Source organism: Sinohyriopsis cumingii, chromosome 14, assembly GCF_028554795.1.
Source record: "Sinohyriopsis cumingii isolate HCF-2022 chromosome 14, ASM2855479v2, whole genome shotgun sequence".
Taxonomy (NCBI): Eukaryota; Metazoa; Mollusca; class Bivalvia; order Unionida; family Unionidae; genus Sinohyriopsis; species Sinohyriopsis cumingii.
In genome coordinates this window covers 7,894,926-7,912,884 of record NC_142974.1, presented here as the reverse complement: position 1 = coordinate 7,912,884, position 17,959 = coordinate 7,894,926, and the positions used below count along the sequence as shown (strand labels likewise).

At 35.0% G+C, this 17,959-nt stretch overlaps 1 long non-coding RNA gene across 1 annotated transcript; it reads right to left on the bottom strand.

Moving 5' to 3' along the window:
- Nucleotides 1-288: 288 nt before the first annotated feature.
- On the bottom strand, nt 289-9,279 carry LOC149783164 (uncharacterized). Its single transcript, XR_016413999.1, has 4 exons — nt 9,146-9,279; nt 8,214-8,351; nt 6,800-6,911; nt 289-407 (listed from the first exon to the last, which is right to left on the bottom strand). It is a non-coding gene; the product is annotated as an uncharacterized LOC149783164 (long non-coding RNA).
- Nucleotides 9,280-17,959: the final 8,680 nt, after the last annotated feature.

Genomic DNA, 17,959 nt, shown 5'->3' with positions numbered 1-17,959 from the left:
ACATCCTTCCGATTTCCTGTGGCACATCAGTACACGATCGGTAACAATTACGTCATAGACAGAATTTGATCTGTCATTTAATTTAGCGTTTGTTATTCAGCTATTGCATCATAACTTAAACAATAGTAACACTAAGTTTGAAAAAAAGATGAAACATTGTCACATCAGCGTGTGTGCACGTGCATGTATCTGTGTTTGTATATGGGTGTATGAGAGAAAGAGAGATAGAGAGAGAGAGAATTAGAATCAACATATCGCTATATGTTGAGCAACAAAAAACTTTCAACGGAAATTTTCTCATACTTTATTGCTACCAAAAACGAACATTACGTCTCTTTAGAAATTGATAGATTTTCCGATGATTATTTTCGCAGTATATCCATCATTTATTGCATCTTGATGATAAACTGGAAAGGAAATAAAAATTCTGTATCAGCATGCATATTTATTTTCAAATCAGAAATTGGAAACGTTGCAATTTAAATCTTAATTATAAATTCTCAGAATTGCGATAAATATTAAGAGTCATTATTATTAATAAATCTATAAAAAGAATCAATAAATGTATTACGGGTTGATCTTTAAGAAATGTTTAAGTATTTAAGCCACGTATATTTCGTTCTCAATATTCATGTACTAAGATGAAATTTCTTAAACAAAAAACAATCAATCACCATAAAGTTATTTCTCTTAAAATTAACAAATATCCAAATTTTAAACTTAATTATACTTTAAATGAAACAAACAATAGTATAAGCCTTCATTTATAAATATCCCACAGTCACTTCGCATACATGTGAAAATGATGCAAAACATGAATATGGTTCAACGTAACATTTATACTTCATGGCACTAAGAAGTAAACAAACGCATCAAATACTTTTGATTCCTGGATATTGCCAATATTAGAAACTTTTATGAAAACTGCGCCTAGTAATCTGAGAAAATGTAAACACTAAACTCCAATTTAAAAACAATGGGTCCGTATGTTATTAATAGATTTTATTAATTAAATCGATTGAATTTAAATTAGACCTTATTTTGGAGAAATTTGATGCTGATTTCTACATCCAACTTTATTTTCATAGTCAGTTTCTATCGGCGAAATTCCATCCAAGCTCCATTAATCTGACATTTTATGGCCAGACTTATGACATTTGATTCAGTGAGCTGAAGTCCTATATTCGTTCTGACTTATCAGACCACTGGATTTACGATATAAGGTTTAAGTCTAGACTTAATGCTTCTTGGAGAAATCAAGAATGTGTCCCGTATATTATTCACTTTAATTTAAGAATATCCAACATAGACTTCAAGTACAACATAGTACACTGTATAACGTTAAATAAATAGAGAATGATACACCTTCCAGGAATTTCTTTAATGTGCTTTCTCGAGTTGCTAATATCAATCGCGTACATTGATTCAAGAAAAGACCCCAATTCGAGGACTTGGAACTAGAATTCCACAGGTACTGGACACGGGATAATAATATATTTGTTCAAAGCCATACAACCATTACAGGGAAAGTGGTAACATTCACTACAGATCAATCTAAGATGGTGTCTCTTCCTTACATGTATATAACGAGAAAAGGTTAGTAACTCGAGATTTGAGAGTTTCACACCCAGTCATCGATTTTTTAATGTTATTCATGTTTACGGCGACATATTGCAATAACCTCCGTGTCATTTTAATACGAATACACGGTTCCTTTTAGTTAGCACTTAAACCATTGAATATATCTCACATACAAGTTATTAACAGTCAGACTGCCAGAAGTGTGTAATCTTTCCTCTGATATTACAGAATAACGCATGTAGGTCACTGGTATTTACAAAACTATGAGGTTTTTTGGGGGCACGTTGGCAAACGGACATGTCAACAGACACATTTGTCTTGCCCATATACAAACGGCAGTTTAATGTTAGCATGCCGATTTTCACCTACTTTTGTGCGATGCATCCCATTATATATATATATAACACCATTTATAGCGAGCTTCTGAAGGGGGGCAAAGCAGAGCGAAATTTGCTGATTGGACAAAACTACTGAAAGGTTACAATTTCGTAAGTTCAATCAATTTTTACCAATCATCTCTTGTCACGACATTCGTGCTGTGAAAGTAGACAATGCAAGAAAGTGGGTGACAATCAGTGGAGGTACTTCATGTTATGGTTTCGTTTGTAGAATGGCGACTGTTATTGAATATCTGCTGATATCTTGATATGTTGTGACAAAGTCTCAATACTGTTAAACAGACATGTAAATACCAGTCACCTGGAGAGAGTTTATCATCGCGGGACCAGAGGGAAAAATCGAAAAATATTGTCATTATATGCTTCTTAAATAGTGATACATAAAACCGTGTAATAGCTTGATGGAAAGAAAAATGTATCCACATTGCACGGGCACCTAGAGTATTGAAAAGTGTCACGGTAAATGCTTATACCATTCATACATCGACGGCTTAACGTGGCATTGCTGTTTCTCAAGTTACTAATCTCGCGTATGTGACTGAAGAGCCATATTTTAGACGAGAGATTCCCGCGTGTCAGGTATCCGTGTAGAATTCAGGCTCCAAGCCATTAAGCTTGGAAAACACAGGGTCACTGGCCCTAAGGTCGTGGATATAATCCAGTCCTTTCTTGTATAATGCTTATATATATATATATATATATATATATATATATATATATATATATATATATATATATATATATATATATATATATATATATATATATTCAAATCTCCAGTGTGACTAATTTGTCACTTAGACATGCAGTTGCATTGTACTATACAGTCTCTTTGTCCTTCTAGATAGACTGGTCTCTTATTCAGTAATAACACAGAAAACTCGAGCAATTTTTGCTATTTACCTTACTATATATAACAATCATTTATGCTTCCATATTAACACTTTTCAATCGTTCAAGTTCTAGCCTATAAAGGGGTGGTGTTCCTTTTTTGCAGAACTTTAGTCCAGAAATAACAATAATATTATTGTCTCGATTGTCTTTTCTCTCAGACAATTTCGAAATATTTTTCTTTTTCATGTCTCCGTGCCAGGATATAGACTTTATTTTTCATTACCAAGACAATCCTGCCGAGTTCCAAGTTTAGTGGCTCTTGAGATAGTGCACGAAACGATATCGTCCACCATGAGTTCGCGGACGAAGCAAGGGACTTCCGACTATCAATCGGTTTCACATAATTAAGTGGATTCGAGGTTTCAGCCTACCGTTAATAAATACAAGAGAGTCCTAAACTGCCTTTTCCATGTCAAAGCAACATCACTCTATAATCAAGGCACACCATGCGCTTTGTAATCGGTGTTTGGGAGAAACAAAGTCAAAAACAAAACCGTTATCGACCGTCATTCAACAGAGGAATACACAAATAAATTCACAAATTTAAATGTCATTTTGAAATCTATTTGTCTTCCCCATTTTGTGGTTGACGAATTTAATTGTTGGGAAATTTTATAGAAATCTTTGCCTTAAGTTAAATTTGCATTATAAATCAAACCTATATGGTTCGCATGATTATAAAAGACCATAATGTGATACATAACATGACACGCTGGTTGTGGCACATCTTTCCTTTGCAGAACAGAAGCTAATTAGTTTTAAAGAAGTGTGTCAAAATTGCATTGACTTGTTCATGTATGGTAGGGATCTCTGTATTTCAGTGTTTCCAGTAAGCATTATACAAAAAAGGACTTGATTGGAAAATAAAAAATACACGTGAAGATCTGTTGCATTTGGTCCTGATGGCTGAGGGGTTTTGGAGAGAAAATAACTATATTTTCTCATCCCACTCTCAACACTACATATCATCCATTACCCACACACCAGCACCCCTCCCCCCTCCACCTCCGAAGCCCCACTCCAACCTCCCCTTCCAGAAAAAAATCATGAATAATGTGATTTTTGGGGACTTCAAACAGAAAGTAATGAACAATATTTTTCAAACATATATACTAGATTAAAGACTTGAATAGAAATGTGGGAATCCGATCAGGTATCCGTATCATTGGGACCTGTATCATTAAGACCCGTATCATTCGGCAAACTTTCCAACTTTTCGGTAAAAGTAAAGTGACGTATAATATAACATTGCAAATGAATGAAAAGCCTGGCACATGCAAAGGGACACACCCGACGCATGATTAACTTGCGGGTTATCCATGTAATTGTATATCACATGCGCTCTAACTTGCGGGTTATCCAGGCAAGTGTATATCACATGCGCTCTCTTTCCCAGTAAAATATCAATCAATATATGCCCGCCCTTCTGCCACATAAATGTATAATACAAGCAATCCTTCAGCATGCTTAACTAGACGATGGTGGGTTTTGGGGCAATACATTTGTTGTAAGGGATTTTTAGATATAAAAAAGCATGAAACCATGAGTTATGACTACTTGCATACTGTTAGTACCTATCCACCCTTGATCCCTACCACCCACCCACCCAACTTCAGATACATACTACAAACCGTGCCCCAAACGTGGTAACTCCATCGCCGTTATATCTATATATATATATATATATATATATATATATATATATATATATATATATATATAACGTAGTTTCAAATTTAAACATTTTAATAGAAACTTCGCTTAACATTGGCATTTTAAATAAATGTTACTTCAGGTTCAAAACATTTTCACATTTTAAATGTAACGACATTGTCTGCTGCTTATTTTACTTCAAAATTAAGTCACTTTGATTTTAATCTTACAGAAATTGACAGGTGCCACCCACTTTCATTGATAGATGTCAGTGAGCTGGGGGATGGTGGTAGTGGTTGCATGGTTGTATTAAGTATATTCTTGTACTCATGGTTTATTATTTTATTTTTCAAGCAAAAAAATTATGGATGTAGAAATACTTTATGTGCCTCTGGTATATTGGTTAAGGTTTTTGACTCGTATCCAGGAGGGTACGGGTTCGATTCCAATCATAGAATCAACTCAGTTAGTCTACTGTGGTGTGACCTTGTGCAAGACACTTTACACCTGTGGACACGGTAAAACCTTGTAAGTATCCACGTGCTGTGAAACACCAAAGATCGACCATATCCAACCTCAGAAGCACAATAAAAATTTTGTTGGACACCAGAGTAGATAGTACATGTAACAACATCAATGGCAGCAAGTTGCCAGGCTTGTCTTTGTTATGAGTGAACAGCAGACACGTGGATATTTTAATGGAAAAGAAAACTGTAGGAAACCGTCACAGTCTGAATATACATATATATATATATATATATATATATATATATATATATATATATATATATATATATATACTCGAGTGAACATGCTTCTAGGCAAATTTAAACATTATTTTTTAGACGTCCAGCTTAAATTATTTTTTTTTGTTATATGTACTGTGCACTTTTATGTTCGACAGTTAGTAAATCACTAGTGATTTGTTAAAATGATAGTTAATTTCGGTTACTTGTCATACACAGTATTCAATTTTATTTTAAGATTTTGTGAGCTACTGCAAACGTTGTGCATTTTTGTGTAGATAGAAGTGTATTAGCGGGGGGATGGGGTGGACTGTGCAGTTGTCCCTGGTGCCAGATATCTTGGGGCGCTAAAACAGCTGATAAATATTGTTTCAAAACTGACCAAAAATTGTGTGTTTGTGAATGGGTTACTCCTGAATCGCAAACTTTCAGCAAATTACATAACGCACCCGTATATTAAGTATTTGCAAACTGATTTCTGCTGCCAGCTTGCACTTCATGAACTAACTGCTACTCTATATATCGGCGCACCACCACCACCCAACCCCACCGCCAACGCTTCGCTAATCATGTTTCGCATCACAGCGAGTGAAAGGGGTCCAGATATCGATCAGTAATATAGCCTGAGCACAAATCAGTTTAAAATAGACGTCAATGTTCGAATCCGTCAGACAAACGCTAGTCATTGAGCAATTTTCAGTGTTAAAAGTTCGAAATCTTTTCGTCTTTAAGTGGCTATGTAGGCATATCAATATTTTTGTAAACAATCAGTCCATAAATAAATCGAGTTTGATTAAATGTATGGGTTTGGTACATTCTTAACAGTAATATGTTTGAGGTAAAATTAATGGGCCTAATGTGGAAGTAACAGACATACATAAAATGGAGCTCAATTGTCTTGAGTGAATGACAGAACGTTTATACCAGGAAAGTCACCAAATGACGTTAAATTGCAGGAAAATTGTACGTAGCCAGGACTCCGCCCAGGCCCGCTGGAGGAGCTGAAAGCGCTCCCCTAAACCCCTTAACTGGTGGGAGGGGGCACTCCCAAGAACCCTCCCACCAGCTTCGGCCCTACGGGCTTTGGCGTTTGGCTCTTTGTGCCATCATCGTCGCCCTTGGGCGCCCTTTACACCGCTGTTTTTCAGAGCGCCATTTTCCTTTAGTACGCCACTGTGTGAAGACACGAATATTAAACGCAGATCAATGTATTAATGTCCGTTTGGAATGATGAAATACATATGAATTTATTTATTATGTTATTGTTTGAAAAAATATATACTATATATATATAATACCTGCAGATAAAAAACTTGCTTCAATGCTGATAATATTTTACTAAAAACATTATAGACTGCAACCTGTACATGGGGGTTTTTTTTACGTCAGATGTGTACTTTACTTTAAAATTTGAATACCTTACCCAACATAGGTATTGCATCTACCTATTGATTAACGAGTCTGAAATAAAGAATCGCTACCTTATTCTAAATCAACGACTCGAACAGAGTAAGCCATTCAACGTACCTTATTTACAGCCCGCGAAACAGACATCGACAATGACCATCGACACAGTGCTCATGTGGGTCTCTTGTGGAAGTACAAACGTCTCTCCGGCACTCTGATTGGGTAGTACAGACTGCAAAAAGGATAGATATGGCATCAACTTGCTGTAGATTTAGAATAACGTACGTTTCCATTTATTTTAAAGGATTTTGTTTGAGAACCGCATTCTAAATACGTACATACTATTGTACAAGGTACTTTGTATCGATAAATTAAAAAGATATTCATACACAATGTGTGGTCAGTCGCTAAAAAAGTCAGTTTTTAATTGATCCAAGCAAATTAAAACAACCAATATTGATTTTCTATGTTGTGTTATGAAAATGTATATGTGTATTAACACAATGTACAAAGCATCCCGTTTGAATTTTACTCCGAAATTTCCTTCTGAGCAGTTATGTAGATGTTTATTTATTTTGAAGAATTTGAGTTATTCTGCTCGTTTGTCGTTCTCCTTCTTAGTTTATTTTCGTCCGACCCATGTTAAAGGCTTCACTACTCACTGATAACAAAGCATAAATTAATTATTTTAGGATTGCAATCCATGCCATGTTTAGCTTTTAATAGCGTAACATTTCTAAATTTAATCGAGTTTCCTTCTGTTATAGTAGGATATGTTTTGTATCTACTTATTCCAAATTTGTTTACCCGCGCCTCTCTTTCAGTGAAGTCACATTTAGTCCTGGTAAGAATTTGTTTCAAAATTTTGGCCTGTCTCTTACAATCAACATTTTCATTCTTTCCAAAATATTTCGAGTTTAGCACCACGAAAAGTAACTGTTCCTAGTTTGCACATTTTAGGCAGGACTGACAATGTTGTGGATATTTCCTCGTGTTCATTCTCTTGTGACTTTTTCCTTTAGTTTTTATGGAAAATATATTTAGGAGCATTTTTAATTTTTGAAAATATTTAAATGTTTTATATTACAGTAAGCCTGATGAATATATTGTACAGTTCATCACTAAGATAATGTCTCGAAAACAAGGGTATTAATAACAAGGGTACTAATAACGAAAACCAAACCAAAGCAACAGAGCGCTCCAGAATGAAAACTAAAATGCAATTCGCTCGAAGTCAAAATGATTTTTAATTTTTTTTTATTTTTGTGGCAAAATTTATGATTTTTCGTCAAGTATTTGTGGTCAGTCTAACAAAATGTCAATACCTTTCTGAGTTTATATTTTTCTTGTGTTTATGTGCGTTTGTTCGCGTGCGTATGTATAATTGTGTGTCTCTTTGTGTGTGTCTGCCTGTGTATGTGCGTGTGTGTGAAAAGAGATAGAGAGAAAGTGAAAGAGAGAGTGAGTGGGTGAGTGGGTGTCTGTGTGTGTCTGTCTGTGTGTGCCTGTGTGTGGGTGAAACATTTAGATTTACCAGCAGCCGTAGTTCCGACACAAGTGCAGACCCTGGCAGTCAAATCATCAGGCAGTACACACCTCATGGTTGTTCCATCACCACATGTGAGGTGATTGCAATCTGCGGACTCGAAGCAGTTCTCTGCCTTAATGACAGCTGGATAAATACATTTTAGAAAGAATAGCTTATACTTGTATGTGCTATTGTAACTAAAGTTCTGCAATTAACATATAAAATAGATCATGTGTGCATTGTCAGGAAAAATATATCTAACAAAATTATTATGTAGGTAAAGTAACCTATAAATAATAGTAACATTAATGATGACACAATTGCATGGTATAGTATGAAAGGTAGATAGGTTAGCAAAATACTTTCCTGTGTATTCAATTTGTTTTGCATACTAAGAATGGTTTCACTTTTTCATAAAAGTGTTCCCCACTTTGTTCTGCAGTGATGTATTTTAATTACCTGTAAGAACTCATAGTAAAGTTTAGAAACAATATTAGAGCTGTCCCATCAACTTTCACTTTGTTACATTGTAACCCAAGCCCTGTGTATGTTCATGCAAAGCGACAACCCCACCCAAGTCTTGTGTATGTCCATACAAAGAGAAAAATATATATCAGACGTCATTATTCCAATAGAACTTGCAGTAGACGTACGTTGCTGAACTCTGAAGAAACGTAACTTATCAATAATATTACATCTAGTCTGCCATAAAAGCAAATGTCTACAAACTAAAAAGAAAATAACATAAACATACTGTTCAAATGTCGTCTGTTTCAGGAATATGATGGCGGTATATTTGGGACCAGATACCGGCAAACATCACATGCATTTTCTAGCAATCGTTTCTTTTCTCCTTATTTTGAAAAGTACATCATTCATTGCGGACTTCGGATTCAATACGAGTAATCTTTTCGTATAAACTTAATTGGAAAACTTACCAATCAAAGCTGCAATTATCGCAAGACTGATCTTCATTTCGGTGCTTGTAGTATAAACAAAGCTCTTCCAAAATGCACCAGCAGTAGAACCCCTTACGAATATATACACATTTGAAGAAACACCGTGACTTTTCTTTAACCTTCTCTCCCGATAATAATAGTAAGCACAACACGAAATGACTTTTGACTTTTCGAAGCAAATTTTTGTTCGGATTGTAATGCCGAATGGTCTGTTTCGTGTGTACAATATATAAAAATAAATATACACGTATATAATGAGTTATCTGTTATATTTTGTTGATGGTTAATAACGGCAATGTTTGTTATAATTATCGATGAAATTCATACCGCAGATACCTGCGATAAATCTCGCAGAAAAAATGGTTAATTTAACATTTTTTAAGTAAATAATTTTAGTTATTGTTTTATTCAAATGTATCATTTAAAACATATGACAGCCGTACTGAGAGCTTCTGATGTTCTGAAAGTTATGTATGCATACATGAGTTGAAATGTCAAACAATTGTCTACATGCGATATTACTACTACTATTGCTGATAATAATAATAATAATAATAATAATAATAATAATAATAATAATAATCAAAATAATAATAGCAATAATAAAAATAATAATAATAATAATAATAATAATAATAATAATAATAATAATAATAATAGTAATAATAATAATAATAATAATAATAATCAAAATAATAATAGCAATAATAAAAATAATAATAATAACACCACAGCTCCAGTGGTCTAGTGGTTAGAGTATCCGCCTCGGATGCGGCAGACCGTGGGTTCGAACCCCGGCCGAATCATAGCAAAGATTGATCAAAATGGTACAAACAGCTGCCTTGCTAGTCGCTCAGCATTAATAGGTTAGTGTTAGTCCTGGTCGGCCTGGTGTCAGGATGATGTGACTGGGACGTGCTACATGTCTGCGGCATGGTGACCTAGTACTAGACAACAGTATAAAATTGCCTCACTGAAGACAACGTAGCGATATGACTGCAAAAGTGTTAAAGCTACATAAAAAATCCAAATCACACACACACACACACACACACAATAATAATAATAATAATAATAATAATAATAATAATAATAAATTTTGATAAAATAAAAACGAATGAATAAAAATGAAAATACAATCAAAATTTATATTTAGTACGAAATATGTATTGATAAGGTATGAAAAACCATTTTCATGTACGTTATCTTACAAGTCGCTAGTTATAATTTAAACAGTAATTATAGGTTACTGCATTTGTATGGGAAAATATGAACGAATTTTTTGGATGGAATACTGCACGACCTTGGGAGTGCAGTATATCCATTAGACAAAACGAGTTTATATTTTCCCATACGAATACAGTAACCTTTTTATTATATGCTCATTTTCTTATTCTACAAAAGGCTTAATTATATAAACAAAATACACTACAAGAAACAACGTAAATGAATGTATGCCGTATTCCAAGCTAAATACACAAGCGCAGATTTATCCTTACACAACAGCATCATTGTTAATGCGCACATACCTCCGCCCAGATAAATTTAAACTTAGTCGCGCGCTTGACATAACTTTCGAAACAAAATGGCGTGTCTAGTTAAAATTGAAATTTGCAGTCATATTGTGAATGAATGCGCATAGCAACAACTTTCCATTTGATCTGGAATTAATAGATTTTGGTATTTTGTTTCGATTCGACGAAAGTTTGTGATTTTGGACTGGATTCATCTGTGCAAATTGTACGTGAAATACATCGGATTGAAGCGGCGCGGGAGAAGCGTGTTTACATCTGCAAGTGTGTTTGTTCTGTCATTGACTATTTGAAATCATTATGTCGGAAAAATATGAAGTGTTTCAATTGCAATTATCAAAACGACGCTATTGAATTTAATGTTTATTTCATTTTGAGTACAGGAAGGAAGATGTAATTGCACTTGGAATATAGTCGAAATTACAGTACAATTGTGAAATGTGTAATCAAGCTTGAGAACTCACGACATGGCTCATGTAATTCGGATTTGCAAAAGTAAGAAAGTATATTTTGATGAGATTCTGGATGTAAAATTGCAAGTATATTTTTTTTGCCATTCTTATTACCAGCTAAAGGAGACAGTTTATGCCTTTATAGCTTGCATGTTATTTTTAGGTACCAAGCAATTTTATGAAATCTGGAGTCTATCACAAAATCTGAAACAATGTATCAAAAAGTTAACGTGGAATGTAGCAAAACAGTTGGTATGTTGCAGTCCACGAAACATCTGCATTAGTTCATTCAGAAACAAATTTAATCAACCAAAACGTATTGCGTCTACTATGCGAATGTACATGATTTGTTTACAAAGTAGTTCCTGATACACTATTGGGCACACGTGTCCTGCGTGTGGGTGCAATATGAAGGTGTGCAATATCGTAAAATATTCAACGATTCTGATAATGTAAAGGTAACGGAGAAAAAAATGAGCATATAATAATTATAGGTTACTGCATTTGTATGGGAAAATATGAACGAGTTTTTCGAATGGAAATACTGCACGACCTTGGGAGTACAGTATATCCATCCGACAAAACGAGTTCATGTTTTCCCATACAAATACTGTAACCTTTTTATTATATGCTAATTTTTTTATTCTACCTAATGCTTACTTATATTAACAAAATACACTACACGAAACAAAGTAAATGAATGTATGCCACATTCCAAACTAAATACACAAACGCAGATTCATCATTACACAACAACAACATTATTACTGCGCACATAACTCCGCCCAGATAAATTTGAACTTAGTCGCGCGTTCGACATAACTTTCGAAAGAAAATGACGTGTCTAGTTAAAATTGCAGTCATATTGTGAATGAATGCGCATTGCAACAACTTTTCCATTTGATCTGGAATGAAAAGATTTTGGTATTTTTTTCGATTCTGTCACGGAATGGTGTAAATGTTATTCATTAAATACATCTACTCGGGTTTCGTTTTTTCGCTGTACAACGATTCCCGAGGGTGATTATGTATATGGTCTATTGTATTTCGAAATCGTGAGTACGATTCGTCCTATGCCACACGTGCAAGGTGCTTTCGATACGGCAAAACGAAAAGTCTAAACGTATAAATACTTTACTGTATGTAAAGGGTCTTTACAATACTAATGGTTTTGCCTGCTTAAAGGATTCGCACAACTCCAGCTGTAGGGCTGTCTGAGGGTAGGAATATCCGGGGTGTCCGGTGTTGTCTGAGGGTAGGAATATCCGGGGTGTCCGGTGTTGTCTGAAGGTAGGAATATCCGGGGTGTCCGGTGTTGTCTGAGGGTAGGAATATCTGGGGTGTCCGGTGTTGTCTGAGTGTAGAAACGCCCGTTTGTCCGGAGCGTTTAAGGTGCCGGAGTGTCTAATGTCTAGTGTCCGGAGAGTCTAGTGTCAAGTGACTAAGGTGACCCAGCTGTAGAGCTGTCAAAGGACCAGGGTGTCCGGAGGGTCTAATATTTGGAGTGTCCGGAGGGTCTAATGTTCCGAGTGATCATAGTATTCCGAGGGTCCAGAGTCTGTAGCAGTTGTGAAATTGGTTCGTAGGAGCTGTGGAGCGGATATGGTGCACGGGTAACGGAGTGTATCTCCGTACATGTATTTATTAGCTGTAGGCTAATTTTGGGTTAGAAGACCTAGTGTATCATTCAGGACTGGAAAGATAGATGGTATATCCGTTCTTGTGTTTAGCAACATAATTTCGCTACCTGAGCGAATACATTTTTACTATGAGTAAAAAGCTTACATCGTTTACTATTTGAGTGAACTATATTAATCTTTCCATTATTGAATCATTTGTGAATCATTTATCCTGTGGGGTTTTTTTGTGTTACTGAACTAATTTATTCGTATTTTTATTTCCATCTTTGAATCTGTGTGTTTTATGTTAAATAAATCCAATATTTGGATTATAAATACGCACACATTTTCATAATCTACTGCTCGTATAAATCACCACATTAAACCATATATATCTGTGTCGTCAAAACGTGTTCTGTTGTCAATCCGAAATATCCCACCCGGTTATCTTGTTACAGATTCTACGAAATGTCATATTACGGACTGGATTTATATGTGACAATTCCACATGAAATACATGGAATTGATGAAGCGAGGGATAAGCGTATTGACATCTACAAATGTGTTTCTGTTTCTGTCACTGAATGTTTGAAATTATAATGTGGGAAAAATATGAAGTCTTTCAATTGCAATTATCAAAAAGACGCTATGGAATGTAATGCTTATTTCATTTTGAGTGCAGTAAGGAGGATGTAATTGCACTTATCATCGAAATTACAGTTCAATTTCGAAATGTGTAATCAAGATTGAGAACCTATGACATGACTCATGTAATTCAGATTTGCAGAACTAAGAAAGTACATTTTGAGGAAACTCAGGATGTAAACCTGTAAGTATATTTTATTGCCATTCTTATCACCAGCTAAAGAAGACAATATATAACTTGTCACTTGTATATTATTTGTAAGGACCCATTCTTGGGTCTGTTGTATACTGTAGCTAGCCTTAATTCGAAACATTGTATCAACAAATTTAAACAACCACAACGTAAAGCGCCTCTTACGCGAGTGTAGATGATCTGTTTACAAATCAAAAGTGCTGGCGTCTGCGTCCATTGTTTGTTTACAATAGAAAGTAGTTCCTTTATGCACGTGAATGCAATATCTGTATTTGCAAGCGAGTTCAGTATCGGGTAGTATTGAACTATTCTGACAATGTAAAGTTAAAGAAGAAAAAAATGAGTATATAATAATATAAGGTAATGCATCAAATAGTCGGATATGATTATTTATACTTATTATTTTCCGGATAATTGGTTTTCTGCATAACTGATTCATGTCAAAGGGAAACTTAGAAAGTCTACATGATCGAAATAATGGGCTATCGGAAAAATGAATAATGCCTTTAGGACTGAATATCATATCTGTCGAACTGTTAGGCTTTATTATCATGACGGCCGAATAATTTGTTGTCATGATAATGAATAATGATATTTAAACTTAATCTTGTATATAAGGAATAGTTGGTAATTCTGTATGATCAGAACGTCTTTGAAATATATTTTCGGATAACAAACGCTTTACTGTCCTTCTATTTTTGGAGTCTGTTTCCAAAAATGGTTTCAGACCTGACACGTTCATAGATAAAGTGATCGTGACTTAGAGAGCAAATGTGTTCCTTCATATGCCGACTTTGAAACAATGTGACCAGTATACAACCTGGATAAACTAATAAACTGCTTGGTATTAAGGTCATACATGAAATACTAAAGCCAAACAATAGGATCTCAGGAGTACATGAAAAGTACCACATATTACTTTAATTACCATGGAGGATTTTTTGTGTTAACATAATCACGTTAATTTTTTTGTGTTTCTTATCTAAGCCAAAAATCCCTGCCCTGAACCCTATTGCAACTCAAGTGTCCCTAGTTTCATTTACGTGGAAGAAGCTCATAGAAAAGCTGTCACCTCTGGTCGAAATCTAGTTTATGTTAAGGGCGTTATGGAAACGCTCCGTAGAGTCAAACGAGAGGCTACGTTCATCTACGATTAACACACTCAAGATAATCTGAAATACTTGTAGTAAATGTACTGTTATATATATTTAATTTAATCGTTTGTCTGCTAGTTTTAATTTATTTTAATTTCATTACATGTTATTGTAATGTAACAATGTCTACACGACTTGACCTTGTCCAAAATTGAGTTCATTTCTGCTTGACCTGAAAAAAAAACTTTTTATTTTATTTAAATTTATTTGTTTTTGTAACCAGCTAATAATTGCTTCATTATTCTCTATGTGTGTGTGCTTATTATCAGGATTATTATTCAGGTAAACAAAGAAGGGGTAAATATGTTGATCAGGGTCAGGGTATTTGAGATTCCTAAGTGAAGTTTGTAGGCAATTGTGTTGAAAATACACATGGCTCATCAAATCATTCTAGAAGGTTATTTTCCAGTAGGTAATGGTAGTTTCTAGAAAATGCAATTTTTATACTTGAGGTAAAGCTAAAATATTTCAGAAAACATTGTTTTTGAAATTTAAATTTCCCTAGTTTTGGAATATTTAAATCCCAAGTATTATTTCACATTTTTAGAAACCTTTAATGAAATCAAGATTTTTACACCTTCATCAAAAGTGGAAATCTTTATTTCAAATCCTACCCAGGACCAGATAGACTGTTTGAAAAAGATCAATTGCTTCAAGTTGCCAGAAAATATTATCCTTCTGTGGCAAAATCTACTTTAACGAAACAAGAAATAGAAATATTTTGGTCCAATATTTGGTGGAAAAGAACTTTTTGGATAAAAGTAATTTGATTTTTATTAGTAGGTCTGTATCAGACTCTAACAAAAAAATAAAGGAATTAAAACTAAAATACAATATGTAATTAGAGTTAAGAAAGCTTTGAACTTCAGAAACGTAAAGAGGAAAAACAAATGCAAATGCAACTGGAGAAAGAGAAGAAACAATTAGTTAACAAGGATAGAGAGGAAAATGCTATTGGACAAAGAGGAGAGAGAGAGAGAGACAAATGCAAATGCAAATGTAAAATGAAAAGGAAGACAGAGAATTGCAGAGAGAAAGAGAGAATGAAGAAAGGGAATATCATTTAGATTAAAGAATTGGAGCTGGCAAAATGCACATTCCCACATTACATACAAATTCAAGTTTTGATGTTACGAAGAATATTTGGTTAATGCCCCCTTTTAAAGAAAAAGTAGACAGATATTTTCCTCGTTTTAAAAAATTGCTGAAAATTCGAAAAGGCCAATGGAACCATTTGACTATATTTGAGAGGAAAATGCTATTGGACATAGACCATAACGATTTAAAGAACTACCACCCAGATTCTAATCTCCAATTCATATCAAAAATAATAGAAAAGATTGTTCTATCCCAGCTTGTATCTCATCTGAATTCAAACATTCTTTTTAGCAATGTCCAATCTGCATATCGCCATTGCCACAGTACTGAAACTACTCTTCTAAAAGTAGTTAATGACATTCTCCCTGCTTTGGATAGCGGAAAGATTACAGTCCTCACCCTCCTTGATTTGTCTGCAGCATTTGACACAACAGACTATGATATATCACTTCACCGTCTCCAGCATGTATTTGGCATTCCTGATACAACCTTACTGTGGTTCAAGTCCTACTTGGTCAACAGGACACAAATTGTGTCTGCAAATGGAATACACTCCAGCCCAGTCGATCTATGTTGTGGTGTTCCGCAGAGGTCTGTTCGTGGACCTGTTCTCTTCATTCTATACACTCAACCGCTCTCAAGTGTCATAGATCACCATACAGTATCTCACCAATTGTACGCTGATGACACCCAAATATACAAATCTAGCCACCCAACTGAAGTTGATGCTACCATCCAAGGTATAGAGAGGTGCATTTCTGATGTGAAATCATGGATGACATGGAACAAGCTGCAGATGAATGATGGTAAACTGAAGCCATTCTGATCACAACACAAAGACTTTCTCATTCACATCCTTTACCTCAAACAATTAATATCAGCAACACCAACATTAAATTCACACAATCAGTACGAAACCTAGGTGTTACTCTGGACAGTACTCTCACATTGCACCAACATGTCATGCACAAATGCAAGGCTGCATATCTTGAGCGGAGACGCATCAGTTCCATTCGCAAAATATCTTTCAGTTGATGCCACTAAAACACTTGTGTTTTCATTAGTACTTTCAAGACTGGACTATTGTAACTCAGTTATGTCTGGTTCATCTCAATATCTACTCCAGAAACTTCAAAAAGTTCAAAACACAGCTGCTCGGATCATACTCAGAGTACCACGATCAGAGCACACCTGCCCGCTGCTCTGTACCCTACACTGGTTATCCATTCGATCCAGAATCAAACACACTATTTGTTCCCTGTGCTACGTTTCACTGATGGATTCCAGTCCAACATACCTATTTGACCTCACCCATGTGTACACACCAGCAGGATACTTACGCTCCTCTTCTGACAATCGTATACTCATTATTCCCACTATGAAAACAAAGTCATATGGACAGAGTTCTTTTGCATACCAGGGCCCAGCAACTTGGAATGAATTGCCCACTGAACTTAGACACAAAGACAGTGATCACATTCAAGAGTGCTCTCAAAACTCATTTATTTCGACTGCAAGAACAAACTTAAAGTCTAATAATGTTTCCTACCTTAAATATTTTCAGCACGTTTTTTATTTTTTCTAATTTCATGGTGTTTGTTTTTGTAATCATTATATATGTTTTTGTATCTTATAGGTGTCTAATGTTTTAAAACGCTTAGAGTTTCAAATGTTTATGCGCTATACAAAGTCCTCATTATTATTATTATTGTTACTACAGAGTGCAATTTTCGGCAAAGCACGAGACGTGTATGTCTCCTTGTCAGTACAGCAATGTGCTGACTATGATCTGGTTAAGGAATGCATCTTAAAGGGTAATGAGTTGGTCCCTGAGGGTTATCGGCAAACATTCAGGAACAATAAAAAGGAGAAGCTTGACAAACTCGTGTCGAATTTGCAAGAGAAAAAGATCAGTTATTTGATAGGTGGTGCTTAGCCCAGACGGCTGATCAAGATTTCAAAAATCTAAGACAAGTCGTATTACTTGAAGAGTTCAAGGACATTATCTTGATGAGCAGAAGGTCGAAGATTTAGAAACTGTTGTTCGTACTGTTCACGATAATTTCTTAGCTCATAAATATTCTCTTGTAAGTAAGTCTT